Source organism: Myotis yumanensis, unplaced genomic scaffold (assembly GCF_028538775.1).
Source record: "Myotis yumanensis isolate MYYU_CA2020_CCGP unplaced genomic scaffold, mMyoYum1.0.hap1 SCAF_3, whole genome shotgun sequence".
Taxonomy (NCBI): Eukaryota; Metazoa; Chordata; class Mammalia; order Chiroptera; family Vespertilionidae; genus Myotis; species Myotis yumanensis.
The window spans coordinates 12,110,153-12,127,115 of record NW_027223754.1 but is presented as its reverse complement, the minus strand read 5'-3'; the positions used below and the strand labels follow the sequence as shown (position 1 = coordinate 12,127,115).

General features: G+C 43.6%; 1 protein-coding gene across 1 annotated transcript in view; it reads right to left on the bottom strand.

Moving 5' to 3' along the window:
- MTUS1 (microtubule associated scaffold protein 1) overlaps positions 1–16,457 on the bottom strand; it is a 128,383-nt gene extending 111,926 nt beyond the window's left edge. Inside the window, 1 exon segment of the mRNA XM_070408281.1 lies at positions 16,350–16,457. The gene's annotated coding sequence lies outside the window, so the exon portion shown is untranslated.
- Between the last annotated feature and the right edge of the window lie 506 nt (positions 16,458–16,963).

Genomic DNA, 16,963 nt, shown 5'->3' with positions numbered 1-16,963 from the left:
TTTCCTTAGGTGAGGATTAACAACAAAAACAGACCGACACCTCTAAACAATTACCCTCAGCAATAAACTCTCAACAGCAACAATTCAGGAACATGCTGGCTCCTTCATAGGAATCTGCAGCTCAGTTGTGGCCAACAAATCCCAGGCTGAGGCCGGAATCATTGCTCCCATTCTCACAGATCTGTGGGCCCCCACGGCATGCCAGGCTGGCTTGGGGTTTAAGGCCGAGATGGATGCAATGGAGACGTGCACTTAGAAACGGGAAGGAGATGTTCCACTCGTGCTTACTCAATAACAATCTGTGGAGTTCAGTAGCCCAGCTCTTCAAAGTGAACAATTCCAGTATCCACTCAGGCCTTTCTCCAAATGGCTTCACCCCCCTGTATAAAGTATTTTTACCAGAAGTTAAATGAAATAACATTTCTCTTCTTGGATACTGAGTTCCCAGTTTAGCAGTAAAGGCAAGATGGCTGTGTGGTTTAATTTAATCCACATTCACAACTGAGAAAACTTCTATTTCCCCACCATTCAATCAACGCTGGACATTTTAGTGAACAATATCAGCCTCACCAACTTCCTTACAATTGTTCTCTTTACACCAGAAACTTTCAAAAAAAGAAATAATCCTTATGTGATTTTTATTATATTCACAGCCTCCAATTAACTACAAAAGGAGGAACCCGTACAATACCACCAGTCCCAAGAAGCTTAGTAGCTACAGAATGGGGATCAGTTACTCCGTGCACCACCCTGCCAATTCCCTTATCCCTGTTTTAAGGGACCTTGTACTACCAAAGCTTACATTCATTCTATAAACATTCCTCAGTCGCCTACCACGTGCCAGCTAAGCCGCTAGGAGCACAAGACAGCCCCTGTCTTCAGGGAGCCTTCAAAGAGCCTTCAGTGCAACTGAGAAGACAAGACAGTCCAGGGTCATAATTACAAATACTGCACAAGAAAAAGCCACCAGAGCCTACGGGAACTCCGCTGCTCTGACCATGGAGGGGGTGCTTTCGCGTAGCTCCCGGGAGAAGATGAAGCATCAGGAACAGGCAGGTGAGTGCGCCTCAGCCTTTCAGATGTTATGTAAAATTCCCCTCCCAAAATCTGGAGACACAACATGGGGAAGCCAGCTTTTAATTTTGCCACTAAGGACACGGCAGACAAAATACCTGTTTACGACTACCCACAATTACAAAAGGACATTTCTACTACTACCAACACTTTATAAAAGAACATCTTTACTACTACCAGCACATTACAAAAGTCATTTTTTAAGACAAAAATGAAGGGAGTAGATAATGCAGACTAAAGAACCTTCTTTTAGCTCACATTATATAAATTTTGCCTGATGAAAATGTTAGCACATTTTTTTCCCACTTCACTGTATCATGGTAGACACTTTGTTTCCAAGCCCGCCACCATTCCCTTTCACAGATCCTCATGTGGAACCGCTGGGCTGGGTGAAAAGGGCAGCAGGGGAGAGGAGGGTGGGAGGAGGAGAAGGGAGGCTGCCAGAGGCTGCCAGATGGGATACGAATGGCAGTTTCCCAACTCTCCAGGAAGATCAAAGAGGAGGACCAGAGAGAAAGACACACATAAAAGAAGTGCTGAGAGGGCCATGGCCCAGAAAAGGCCAGGACAGATCAATGAAGTCACTATGTCCTGATCCCTCCACTGGAAGCCACAACAGAAATCACAGAAACCAGGACACACCTGGACAGAGCCATCTACAGACCAACCAGGACACACCTGGACAGAGCCATCTACAGACCAACCAGGGCGCGCGTGCGTGCGCGCGCGCGCACACACACACACACAGCCATCTACTGACCAACCAGGACACACACACACACATACACACACGGAGTCATCTACAGACCAACCAGGACACACACACACACACACACACACACACACAGAGCCGTCTACAGACCAACCAGGACACACACACACACCTGGACAGAGTCATACACAGACCAACCAGGACACACCTGGACAGAGCCATCTACAGACCAACCAGGGCACGCACACACGCGCGCACACACACACACACACACAGCCATCTACAGACCAACCAGAACACACACACACACACACACACAGAGCCATCTACAGACCAATCAGGACACACACACACACACACACAGCCATCTACAGACCAACCAGGACACACTCACACACAGAGCCACCTACAGACCAACCAGATTACACCTGGACAGAGCCATCTACAGATCAACTAGAACACACATACACACACACAGAGCCATCTACAGACCAACCAGGACACACATACACACACACACACACACAGCCATCTACAGACCAACCAGAACACACACACACACACACAGAGCCATCTACAGACCAACCAGGACACACACACACACACACACAGCCATCTACAGACCAACCAGGACACACTCACACACAGGGCCACCTACAGACCAACCAGATTACACCTGGACAGAGCCATCTACAGACCAACCAGGACACACACACACACACACACACACACACAGCCATCTACAGACCCACCATGAGGAATGATTCCACAGAGGCCACAACACCAGAAGGCAGCACCTGGACCAGACAACCTCACCCATTTCCTGAGATCCTGGTGCTATAAAGCTCCTCCAGGACCCAGGTACCATCCCAGATGTGGGTGTCCTGGGGAGGGAGGAAAACAACCCTTGAGAGGAGAGAACAGCCCTGGAAAGGAAGTTTGAATTGACCAAATTTAAATCCTGAAGTTAGATAGTATGTCTAGTAACTGACACCCAAACATCCTGGGGAATTAGTTCACTTTCAGGAATAGAGGAAGCAGGCACAAAATAATTCCGGTCAGGCCAGAACATCACTGCGGTTCTTTGGATCACTTAGGACAGTGGTTCTCAACCTTCCTAATGCCTCGGCCCTTTAATACAGTTCCTCATGTTGTGGTGACCCCCAATTTCATTGTTAAAAATTGAACATAATTAAAGCATAGTGATTAATCACAAAAACAATATGTAATTATATATGTGTTTTCCGATGGTCTTAGGCAACCCCTTTGAAAGGGTCGCTCAACCCCCAAAGGGGTTGCGACCCACAGGTTGAGAACCGCTGACTTAGGAACTCACCCACTTCACACCAACTCATACTGTTTCAGATGTATTTCAGAAAGAAAAATCAAAATAGAATTTAAATCATATATACTCTTTCCTAATAAAGTTGACAAGTACTGTAGAGTGAGGCTGATCTAACAGCTGAAACACTATCTGAGGCTTTTGAATGTTGGAAGGACTTGTGAGCAAAAAAGCTGTGTCCACAGTGTTCAGGGCATCAGGGGCTGACACGTGGGGACTGTCTCTCACTGACACATTGTCAATTCCTACTTGTCCAGCCACAGTCAGCAAAGTGTGTGAAGCCAGGATGGGGCAGCGGGCAGCTACTTCTCCCGTGGATAGATAACAAAGGCAACACACAGCTCTTCAAAGTCCACAAAGTGTTCTCACAGTCCTCCTCCCAGTGACAGCCCGTGGGACAGACGGGTCCCATGACCGTCACCTTCCTCCTAAGCCTCCTCTCCTTTTATAGAAGTCAAACTTGATATTTCCACAACTTCAGTACCTTGTCCAAGAAACAGAGTTAATAAATAGCAATGGCCATTAAATCCAGTTCAAATGTGTAATCTTGATCTCCCTTCCACCCTCCTTCCCACAGGAATAAAGTCTGCTAACCTTTGGCAGCTCTAGAAAGCTATATGGACCCACAGCTGCCCAGACAGGGAGAGCATGTGCTATTCATGGGGAGCTCCCACATTTACTCAACAACTGGCTTCCCTCCCTTGGGCAAGTCAAATATAATCTTGGCCACATTTTCCTCATGGGTGAAAATGGGTATCACAATAACAATACAGCTCCTAAGGGTTGTTTTAAGAGTTAACAGGAATTGAGCAACTAACAATTCTGAAAATTTCTAACTCAGAATTGTTAGTTGCTACTGTTATCATGGCAACAACCTTGTGAAAGAAGCTTTATTATTTATCCTCATTTAACTTATGACCAAAGCTTAGCGACATGTTCATACGGTCAAGGGAACTTTCTGGGGTAATGGATATGAGATAGATAGATAGATAGATATGATTAGATTAGATAGATCTATCTCAACTGTATTGGTTATAGAGATCTGCATTTGTCAAAATTCATCTTTGTACACTTAAGCCAGGTGCATTTCATGGTACTTAATTTTATTTCTAATTTGTCTCATAGATCATGTGGCCAGCAGACAGCAGTGCATATTCCAGAAGACATCTGTTAATTTGCACTGGATCCTACAGATGTTTTCCTTGGCTCTTGTTCTGTAATCCACCTTCCAACTAATTCCTCCCTACCCATTTTAAAACCTGGAATGTTGACTACACCTACTAACTACCATTTTTGTCTGACATCAAATATGCCCTATTTATGTAGAATTTTAAGCTTTACTGTTACTTCCTGAATATATTCACGAAGACCCCCCCTTGAGGAGTTGGTTTCTGGCTATGACCCTCTATAGCCACTGACCTAAACAATCACCTTATACTAGTAAAGTTGGTCAGGACCACATACCAGGTGTCTATAACCCCAAACCAGTAGAACTGAGAATCTAAAATACTCTCTAAGTCAGCATTCCTTCAACACATTTCTGAGCAACAAAATATAAAACACAATTCTATGTACTCCTGATAAAGAGGTGAACAAAATTAATTTCTTGCTTGTGTGGATATTACATCATATTGTAGATAACGTTCAGAATTTTATCAAAAAGTAGGCTTTTCCATGAAGATCAGTAAGAAGTGTGAGAGTCAAAACAATAAGACGAAGTTCCAGCATATCACTGAGCCAACACAGACTGGACTGACCCCATAAAAGTAAACAAGTAAAACCAAACCCCCACTTACACCCAGTACCAATCAAGGGCCACCGTCAAGGACTGCAGAGTTGAGCCAAGAAAAAAAAAAACTGATGTAAAGACTCTGCATTGTTTCTAAATTACATACAGCTAGTTAAAAAAAAAAAAATTGCCCAAGGCCTAGCTGGTTTTGCTCAGTGGGTAGAGCATCAGCCTGTGGACTGAAGGGTCCCAAGTTTGATGCTGGTCAAGGGCACACACCTCGGTCGCAGGTTTGATCCCTGACCCTGGTTGGGGCATGTGCAGGAAGCTACTAACCAATGTGTCTCTCTCATCATTGATGTTTCTATCTCTCTCTCCCTCTCCCGTCCTCTCTGAAATCAATAAAAATATATCTGTTAAACTCTATTAATTAAAAAAATTTTTCCCAAAAGGTAGCACAGGTTGTTTAGGGGAAGTAGAGTAGACTGGGTGTGCAGGGCAGTGTTTAAAGCTAAAATGAAATCTTTCCCCTGAAAGTGTTAAATAACCATGAACAGCTCCTTGTTTAGAACCCTTCAGACAGTTGCCATATCTCTTCAAAGTCCACTTGGCTAAAAGGAAATAATTTTCCATTTGAGTCAGGCCAAGGCCAAATGAAAAATGTCCTGTGTGTGTAGTTGGCAGGCACCTCACACTGTATCTCCCAACCTTCACTAAACACCAACTTCCTGTACCCTTTCCTTGAAAATGATTACCTATGTTAGGCTTTCCACTGGCAAATAAAAGTTCCTTAGTAGAGGTTAAGGTGTGTTCACATCTAGCTTGCAGGAGCCGCCCAAAGGAAGAGCCAATCTATGTAAAAGGACTTTTCAAGGCCTAACACTGTACTTCCCTTAGAAGTCACTTTGGTAATAGAAAACTGGTCACCTTCAGGCTAGAAACCATGACTGATACCCAGGGTGTAACTGTGGTTTTATGGGACATTCTCTTCCCAGTTCTGACTGACAGCAGGCCTCATCTCCTAGTTAAATTTCTACCTGGGATTAGCTCCATTTACCTAAGAATTACCTGCCTCCCTGCAGCTTAAAATAAAGAAATGGGATTCAAAATTTCTATAGAAAAAGTGTTTCAAAAAAGCAAATATCAGTCCCTATTCAAGATATATGACCTTGGCCCCACCGGTGTGGCTCAGTGGTTGAACATTGACCTATGAACCAGGAGGTCATGGTTCAATTCCTGGTCAGGGTACATGCCCAGGTTGTGGGCTCCATCCCCAGTGTGGGGCATGCAGGAGGCAGCTGACCAATGATTCTCTCTCGTTGATGTTTCTCTCTCTCCCTCTCTTTCCCTTCCTCTCTGAAATCAATTAAAAATATTTTTTTAAAAGATACATAACCTTGGATTGCTCTCTGTAAATGGGTACATTTTAATAATGTATTATTGTACAACCAATGGAATGATTCAAATGATTGTTCTGATAAAACTTTATTTGGTTCTTCTTGAAAAAAGTCTGAAAACTATAAAATCTCATGGAAATGTAATATATATCATTGTAATAATCTGTAGCTGTCGATTTTCAATTTATGCCAGTAATTTAATGGCTTACTAGATTTTAACATTCTGGTTTATATTCTGTGGTTAGAAAATGGGGGAAAAATGACAAATCATAATTCTAAGCTATTATGTCATCTGAAATGCTACATATCCGAACTACTGCATGCCTTTGATCCCATTTCAGCACCAATGTGAAGAAAACCCTACCAACAACAACGTATTACTTCGACGGAATTGAAAGCAGTCAAGTAACAATATCACACTGGGAGTGGGGAATGGACCCGGAGGGAAGAAGACCTGGGTCCCTGTCCTAGTTCCATAGCTTACTCATCATAATACAAAACATCTACCCGAACAGTTCCAGTGCTCAGCGTCCTCGTGTAGAGAACAGAACTCACACAACTGGCCTCGCCCACCTCACAGTGCTGATGTGATAGTTGAATGAAAATGTCCTTAATGTTGTATTTACAAGGTACTTTCCAAAAACACAGGGAGTTATTATTTCACTTTGTTTGAAAAATGAAAATTCAGAATTGCCTTAGTATTTAAATGTATGAATGATCACATTTTACAACCAGAACCCTTAAATGTAAATGTTGGTGGACTAAACTACAAATTAAAAATCAGAGCAGAGGATGGCAGTACTTCAAAAACCACAAGTGCTTATTGGTTCAAAGTGATGGCTCAACTCTAAGTGCTTTTAGAATGTGCTGATAGCAAACCAGCAACCTAATTTACCGACTTCAGCAAAGATGAAAGTATCTGCTTTGATTTAAAAAAAAAAAATGCAGCTCATATATAGCAAAATAGAGCAACTCACTAAACTCAAACCCTCAAGAAAATCAAGAGGTTACAAAGCTGGAGTCCAGGAATAAATAACCTCAACTGTTATTGGTACACACTGATTCTTTTTTTAAGGAAGAGGGAAAGTTATTAAATTCCAGGCTCCTATGCAGAGTCAAGAAACACCTCCACCAGAAGGGAGTGGAGGAATTTAAATTCCATGATCGGAAGAGGTTTAAAACAAGAAACAAAGAAAGGCTGTGATTAGCATTAAATCGTTGTTTTCTCTGTGCCTGGCACTGAGGTAGAACAGCCCCACGAAATAGGTATTCTCCCACTGTCCCGATGAGGCCACAGGTGCAGAAAATCACGTGGCCTAGCATAGATCTCACACAGGAACCCATCTTGGTCTAACTTAGAAGTCTGTGCACACTCCATTACATTCCTGTCCCCAATGTTCTAGATACCAGTAACATTTTTTCCAGTTCTATAACCAAGTATGTCTCCAAGGTTTCATAATGGTCATCAGGGTAAGAAAAAACTGCCTCTATTTGTTTTGCTATTCCAATTTTAATAAAAACAGGAGGAAGGAGCCCTAGCCGGTTTGGCTCAGTAGATAGAGCGTTGGCCTGCGGTCTGAAGGGTCCGGGGTTCGATTCCGGTCAAGGGCACATGCCGGTTGTGGGCTCAATCCCCAGTAGGAGGCATGCAGGAGGCAGCTGATCAATGATTCGCTCTCATCATTGCAGTTTCTATCTCTCTCTCTCCCTTCCTCTCTGAAATCAATAAAAATATATTATTTTTTAAAAACAGGAGGAAGGAGAGGGGGAAAAATAATATTCTGCCCAGTAGACTTCTATTTATACAATATAAGTAGAAAATAATTTTCATTTGACTATGTACCTACAAAGTTATAAATTTTAAATATTTAGTGTAGCAAGACATAACCAACATTTTCTACCATAATAGTCATATGTGCAATATAAAATCATTTAAAATTTTGTATAGAAAAGAGAATAAAGGCTTCTTCCTATCTCCATTCCCTTTTCAATGACTAGACTCGCTCTTATCTGGGAATAAAAATTAATTAGTAAATCCCTCTGCCTAGTTGTCATGACTATCTCCATAGAGCAACATCAGAAGTTTTTAAGCATTAAACAAAAACATTCCATACTTGAGAGTCCTGAATCAAATTCAATAACCAGAAATTCTGGTGAACCATCAAAAAGTTTTCCAGAAATGCAAAACTACTCTGAAACACACATCTTATTCATGTAATAAGAGAAAGAGCAATCCCAGACTGAAAACCCATCTGAATTCCTCTTTAAATTGTAAATACATATTTCTCCAAACAAGGAACAGCCCAAGTCTCCATTCACGAGCAGCTGCCCACTTGCAACTAACAGTACAAGTGGAAATGTCACAAATTCTCCCAAGTAGACTTACTTCTGTACAAGTATATGTGTATGGGCATGCCAGGTACTTTATTAAAAACAGAATTATCACTCAGAAGGAATGGGAACCTCCCACCTTCCAGCTCTATGTTAGCCTAACCACTAATGGCACCGATTTCACAGGCTGAGCTGCCTCGCTCTGGGCTTGCTGCGTGTATCAGTGGATGAGGGGGCCGGGCACGAGGAGAGGACAAGAAGGACAAAGAAGACAAGGTCAAGGGAAGCAAGAAGGACACTGATATCTCTGACTTAAAAGACCTGCTAGGAGCTGTGACTAACTGGAGCAAGAATTTCAAACTCCATGCCTTCGGAGCTTTCGGTGATTTATTCCAGGCTACATCTGGTACAAATAATTCTGAAAGTGCAAATGCATGCAGTATCCTAAGGTTTAGACCCTCCTCTCAAGACACATACAAGATGTAACAAAAAGATATTGGGGAAAAAAGTCACTTAAAAAGATTCTCCAGAGAAGGTAGGTGCAACCACAGACTGCAGCGCCTTGCAGCTCTTTCCGTGAGAAGGAAACGTGATCCAAGATCACGAGTCTTTACAGAACCAGAATTGTTAGAACAGCCTGAGGTTTGCGAGAATTCAGTCCAGGGAGCAGAATCCCCAGTGCATGGCACAGTGTTAACGGCTGGGGAGAATACTCCTAGCAACTTTGAACACTTACGAAAATGTCCAAAACTGCACTTTTCACAGTGGTTGAGGCTTCTCTGACAGACTCCCCTGAGAACCAGGGCCAATTTTTTCCAGATTCAGCACTTCTGCCTTGCAGTGTTTGGCCCATAGAAAGCGCTCAATACAAAAATCAAACTTAAGATTCTAAGAGCAAGGATTTTTATTCAAGCCTTTTATTTACTATTTAAGATAAAAACATGCCCTAGCCCAGTGATGGCGAACCTTTTGAGCTCGGCGTGTCAGCATTTTGGAAAACCCTAACTTAACGCTGGTGCCGTGTCACATATAGGAATTTTTTGATCTTTGCAACCATAGTAAAACAAAGATTTATATTTTTGATATTTATTTTATATATTTAAATGCCATTTAACAAAGAAAAATCAACCAAAAAAATGAGTTCACGTGCCACCTCTGACATGCGTGTCATAGGTTCGCCATCACTGCCCTAGCTGGTTTGGCTCAGAAGGGTCCCAGGTTCGATTCCAGTCAAGGTCACATGCCTGGGTTGTGGGCTTAGTCCCCAGTACAGGGTGTGCAGAAGGCAGCTGATCAATGATTCTATCATTGATGTTTCTATCTCTCCCTCTACCTTCCTCTTTGAAATCAATAAAAATATATATTTTTTTAAAAGATTCTTTCTTTAAAAAAAAAAACCACAAAAAATATAACTATCCCCTATACGTACATGGTTCTACATAAAGGGTCTAGGTTGAATATCTGGTAAAACAAGTGCCTTTTTTGTAGTAGAAAATGTACCTTCTGTAACCCATTCCTATTTCTCCAATCGTTCTTACTCTCTCTCCAGCGAGTAGGACTTCCGCAATCCTCTGTGGTATTATAGACTATTGGGTTAGCTGAGCAGAAATGTGCAAATATGGTTCGGTTCATTAATTTGCCTAAGAATGAGATAACTATGGCGCAGTGGGTTACTGTATAAGAAAATATAGACTTTATAGTGCAAGGTGACTTCACCAGTAGTTCTTCTAGTAAAAACAACTCAAACAACTTGACACAGGTTGTGGGGGTGGGCAGGGGAATCCATGTTGGAATGTCATCTCTTAGGCTACTTAGATTTATCCTGGTTCTATTTTTATTCCAGAAGCTAACCAAGTGACCTAGGTTTTAAAAGGCCACGCAGTTGCAACTTGATATCATTGTTAACAATCATCAAAACAATCTACGAGATAAACAGGAGAGACAGCTTCTCCTCCGTCACTGAAGGCTGTTAAACAAACCATAGGATAGGAACTGCTTATCTGAAATAAGGTGAAGAAATATTGACTTTTCCTTCAGAACCGGCCTGTAAGTAAACAATGCCGGAGTTAAATATTACCAAGTTTCCACTCGAGAAAAAGTATAGAAGCCAGCTAACCCGACAGTCCAGACCCAGTGAACACTGGCATACCCATTCTTTAGGCTACATGTTTATTGACAAAGCAAGGTATTTTTCTACCTCTCTTCCTGCTCCTCCGATAAGTGCGACTCTCCCAGAGGGAATTCTTTTTCTCAATGACAATTCGGGACATAAAACGTCCTACAATGTTTTAGTTAATTGTAGGGGATCAGAGTAACTCTGACTGACTGGCCCTCAAACTTTAACACTAATTTTCTTTTCTTTGCATTGAGCTTAAATATAAGCTGACAAGGTACAAATACTTTAAAGTCTTCAAAGAAAATGATAAGGAATTCAACGGCTTTAAACCCTTCTTTCCAGGGCACCTTCCCTGGAAGACTGATGTGCTCCCAGTCTGTTTTCTTTTTTCTTTTTCTATTTTTAATATATTCTTATTGAATTCAGAGAGGAAGGGAGGAGAAGGAGGGAGAGACAGAGAGAGAAAGAGAGAGAAATCTATGATGAGAGAGAATCATTGATCAGCTGCCCCCTGCACTCTCTCTACTAGGGATTGAACCTGCAACCCTGGCATGTGCCCCGACTGGGAATTGAACCATGACCTCCTGGTTCATAGGTTGATGCTCAACCACTGAACCACGCTGGCTGGGCCAGTCTGTTTTCTTCCCCCGCCCCCTTTCCCCCATCTTGCTGTGGGTACACAGTGGGAGACTGACTAGGCCCACACTTCTGCTCAGCCCAACTCCTACTAAAACATGAAATTAGCACAATATTCAGACAAAATCACATTACCTGGAAGTCATTTCCTTGTGACCCCTTCACCCTTTCCAGCTAGTTTGAGAACCTTATAGCCTGCACTTGCCCATCTTCTCTCACTGCTCAAAACGAATCTATTCAACCTGCTAAAAAGTGCACATTTCCTCAAGAGAAACTTGAAGCGACTTCATTTTTTTAAAAACTATGTTTTTATTGATTTCAGAAAGGAAGGGAGAGGGAGAAAGAGATAGAAACATCAATGATGAGGGAGAATCATTGATTGGCTGCCTCCTGCATGCCCCCTACCGAGGATCGAGCCCGCAACCTGGGCATATGCCCTGACAGGGAATTGAACCGTGACCTCTTGGTTCATAGGTCAATGCTCAACCACTGAGCCACACCAGCCGGGCCTGAAGCAACTTTAAAACTCTTAGTTTTACAGCTTCAAAATGAAATGAAATCTCCAGGTGCGAGTAACGGGAGAAAGTGTGAGTTTTCTTACTTTTACTCTTGTAAGTAATGGGCACACAAGAACATTCATCGATTTTGATCTGGGTCTACTAACAAGACTTAAAAATAGTTTATCTTTAAGTAAATACATTTTTATTTCTCTTCAGGATGGAGCTTAAACTGAAGGCCAAGGAAAAGTTACTAGCTATAATATACTAAAAGGTTTTGGAATCAAAGATTTATATGCAAATATGTACTTGTGAACTGCTTCAAGCTATTTGCTTACGTAAAGTTCCTCTAGATTGAATTTGGTTTACACTGTAAATTTGCTCAACATTTCTTCCTTGATTGCATAAAAGTCAGCCATCAGGGCAATCACAAATAGCAACTTAGGTTACAGTGTGTGAAAGCGGCGTCTTATTGTTATCTATCTGCAGAGTAAGGAGTAGCCCCCAAGTCTGTCATCCCCAAGGCGAAAAATCCATTTCATCATGAGCCAAGTGAACAAGAAAAAGCCATGCATAACTGCCCACATAAAAGTAAGAACTGCTGATGTCAGAGAAGATGGAGGTCATTTAAAAAAATAACTATCATCAGGGCAGTGTTTTATAAAAGTTGGTTTAGAAATACGTTTTTAGAAGCAGTAGCTAACCGTCAAACTCAGTTAGTTCCTGGTTATACTGGACGGCCCTAGGCCAAGGATAAAGAAGCCTGGTCAAAGCAGGCTTTTCTCAACCACGTGTCAGGCTGGCTAAGGTCAGACTATATCATCTAATCCCTCTTTTTTCTTTCTAAAAAAAAAACAAACAGAATGGGGTCACCCATCCTCAGCCAGTCACTTCTCTGCAGGCCACAGGCCACCACTGCCCACGCACCTGCCAGCTAAGTGTGGTGCTCACCCTTGTGGCCTCAACAGAGAGTCTGGGCCCATTTCTAAGTGTTCCCGAACACCCTAACCACACACTGACCTCATCCTCCCGGCTCTTATCGGTGCCCTGGCTTATTCTGAGGCTCTAAAAGATGGAGAGTGAGAGGGACTGGGCTCTGATGGAGACCACTCACAAGTCCTCAGGGCATACTGAAGCTTCCACAGCATGGAAAGGTAACTCACATTTGGGAAATCTAAAAGACATTTTCTCCTCTTCAAGTAAGTAGATTAATCTAGGAGTAGTATTCGGAATCAATCTGGGAAAACTTATGAACTACATATACGTACACCCGACTAGACAGCAGGAGAGACTCGTGTCAATAACGCAAAACTACAATAATGGATATAAAAAGGATTCTGGCAAAATAGTAATACTAGAGATGAACTACTGAAAATAAATGGATTGTGAGCCTGGTTTACATAACCACAGAACAACAGGTCTGAAAGACTTTCGTTCCCTGGAATTTAAAACTTTTCTGTTCTTATCTGCAAGAATGCTATCCCTAACGGTATATACCATGCACACTATTTCTCATCAACAAACACAATCTGTTTTGCAGCAATCTCTACTCCAGGACATGCAGGTTCTGGCAATGGATTTGATAAGAATCTAAACCAGAATTGGGGTGGCGGGGGGAGGAGATCTTTTGAAAGTCATCTCTGTCACTGTCATACATAGTCTTAAACTATGATTCAGGAGTGTTAAAAATTTTGTTTTGGTCAGGGTACATACCCAGGTTTCAGATTCGATCCCCAGTCAGGATGCATACAGGAGGTAACTGATCGATGTTTCTCTCCCTTCCTCTCTCTCTCAAATCAATAAACATGTCCTCAGGTGAGGATTTTTTTTTATTAAATCTGTTCATAGCAACTGAATCAGAATGTCTTACTATACATTTTAAGAAAATACACAATAACTTCTATTTTCAAAAAAAATTTTGTTTTGAAAAAGTCAACAAATTTGGCTACATTAAAGTATAGAACTTCTATAAGTCAAAACCACTACAAATATGTGCTAAGTATCTTTATAAAGCAAAGACAAAATTGGGAAAAATAGCTGCAATATGAAGGACAAAAATTTTATTATCAAGACATAAAAGACTCTAATAAAATTGATAGAAAAATGTTAATGTTGAAGGAGGAAAAAATGGCACTACATTCAATTAAAAGGGAAGAAAAATGAAAAATTATTAGATGTTTTGCTTTTCAATATTATTTGCAATCAAAGACATGGAAACTTAAATATTGAGATAGCACTGTTCAACTATAAAGCTATCAAGAATTATTTTTCCTTTTAAGGATGCTTCCCAGTATTAACAAGAATATAGTAACACAGGTATTCTCATGGAGTGCGGGTGGGAACACACTTTGGCATAACATTTTTTGGAAAGCAAATAATCAATCTGTATAAAGAGATTTGTGAATCATCAACTGTGTTTGGAGGACTCCATCTAAGGAACTATGCTCTGTAGATCAAGTTTTACAAAGAATATTGGTTGCATTAGTAGATATTTAATAATAGGAAATAAATTAAAAGTTCAACTATAAGGAAATGGCTAAGTAAATTGTTACTTTTACATAATATCATGTAGTCACTAAAATAATATTCTTGAAGAACTATGAAAACATCAGAATCTTTTCATGTGTTAAGCAGTAAAAAAAAAATCAGCATAAAGTGTATATTTATGCCACCACTTTAAAAAAAAATCTTTGTTATATTGTGATTATCTTTGGATAATATGATTATTTAACTCCTTTTTTATTTTTATATTTTTGAGAGAGAGAGAGAGAGTGAGAGAAACATTGACGTGAGAGCAAAACATCCTACATGCCCCCTACTGGGGATCGAACCAGAAACCCCAGCGCCTGCTCTGATCCAGAATCGATCCTGTAACCTTACAGTGTACAGGACTATGCCCAACGAACTGAGCCACACAGGCTAGGGGGGGGTTATTTAACTCTTACACTTTTACTGAATCTACCAATTTTTATACAGCAAGCATGCATTACTTTTGAAATCATAACAAACAAGACCAACAAAATAGGGCCAGTGAGTGACATGCTTTTGAAATGCTTAAATCGAATAACTGCAGTTTTGTTTCCAAGAAATACCCAAAGAAATCTAGCTATAATTTTATAATCCTATGAAATACTCAAAATTGTAACCTTCAATTACTGACGTATAATTAAAAGGCGCAGGTCCTGTGCAAGCACTGTTTGCTGCGGATTTTTAAATTCCACTCCTCAGGTTTTCGTTTTTCTTAAGGATAATTAGTTTCTAATCATTTCTTTGTATAACTTTCCTATGGAGTATTGTACCTAAGAAAAAAATTATGAAAGCACATTGTAAAGCAGGATACAAGTAGGGCATCATTGTTTCTGTTTAAATTGCCCATCATTTCCTGCCCTAATTATCCCTGAAAAAGAAGTCTGTCTACGGAATTGCAATTCCAACTATGCGATTCCTTTTAGTGTTAACCAAACACTGTTATCTGGGTGTATCTACCCTCCTTAAGGAAGTCCCAGGCTCCCAGGAGGCAGAATCTCTGGTTTCCTCCCCACCCCACCCCACCCCACCCACCTAGGAGTGGCGGTAGAGCGGGAGACTAACCCCTCCAGCCCACCCGCCAGCCCAGGCCTGAGGACTTAGCGTGATGGTGACTGAATCCCCATTACCTGGCAAAACATGAAGGCTTTCATCCCAGCTTTCATCTGCCGGCACCCCTCCCCGTTTTGCCTAAGACTTTGATTTTATTCAAACAAAACACAACACACTGGGATTTCCTTTATTAGCCCACTGACGGCCGAAGCAGTATTAACAAAGTATGTGAAACTCGATGCGGGCTAAATGAAGGATTCACCTACCCATGTTCACTCCAAAATAAATGAATCTGAGTCAAACAACAACAACAACAACTAACTTAATAGAGGAAGAGTACGTCTTGAAAAGACAAAAAGAGTTTGAAGGCAAGCAAACACACACACATTCTAGAGGAGTCCAACCTGGTGGCCTGAGAAGCCCAGGGACCCGCAGAAAGTAGTACCGCGGGGCGAGCGGCCGTGGGGAGCTGCCCAACCCCATTAATGCCATTTTCAACCCCGATTACTTATACCCAGAATGGGCCCGAGCCAACCGCCCAGCGAGAGGGCTGGGCTGCAGGGCCCTGGCGAGTCTAGCGTCTGGTGGGCGGCTTCCGGCCAAGGGTACAGCTTGTCGGTCTACAGGGAACGGAGTCTACAGTGAGCCCCCTTCGGTCACTTTCAAGGTGACAGCGGCGAGGTCCGCATCCGTCCCTTCCGCACCAGCTGCGCGGTGCCCACGTGAGACCTGCTCTCCGCAGCCTCCGCTCGGCCGGCGCTGCCACCACACTTCTCCCCCAACTTTGGCGCCCGAGCCCCTAGAATAGCCGCCCCCGCCCCCAAGGCGAGCCCCGCCACCCGAGTTCGGGGGCGCTCACCACGTCTTCCCTCCGCCGTCGCCCGCGATCCCCACCGATGACAGGCGGGGCGGGAATCCACCCAACTCCGCACTTACCTCTGCGCCTCGGATCCAACCCCGAGCCCTCCGGGGTGCCAGACGCGGGAGGCGGGAGAGCTGCATTCCCAGCCCCGGCGCCCTTTGCACCCTCGGCGGAGGCGCTGCAGGCCCCCCCCCCCCCCCCCGCCGCCCCCGTGCAATCGGGCACCTGGGGACACGCGGGTCGGCCCCACCCCCACGCGCGCACCGGCGGCGGTGGCTGCTGCGGGGAGGGATCCCGGAGTCCCAGAGGCGCCCCAGCCTCCCCCCCCCCCCCCGCACCCCCGCCTCTCGGGCCGGCGCGGGGCGGAGCGAGGGCGGGGAGTTCGGGAAACTTGTAAATAGAGGCCGCCTCTGCCCCCGCGCCGGCCGCCGCCCCCTCCAGACCGCCCCGGCCCGCGCCCCGCCGCTGGCGACCGAGGCCGGGAGGCTGCCGAGCGGGCGGCGCCCCGGGAAACTTGGGAGGCGCGCCAGGCGGTACCTCGGCCGGGCTCCGGGCTCCGCCGCGCTCCGCTCGCCCGCGGGCTCCCTCCTCTCGCGCTCCCGGCGGCCGATCCCGAAGCCCCGCGCGCTCTCGGGCTAAATGCGGGCGCGCTCCGTGCCCGGGGCTTCCGCCCGGGACCGCGCTGCAC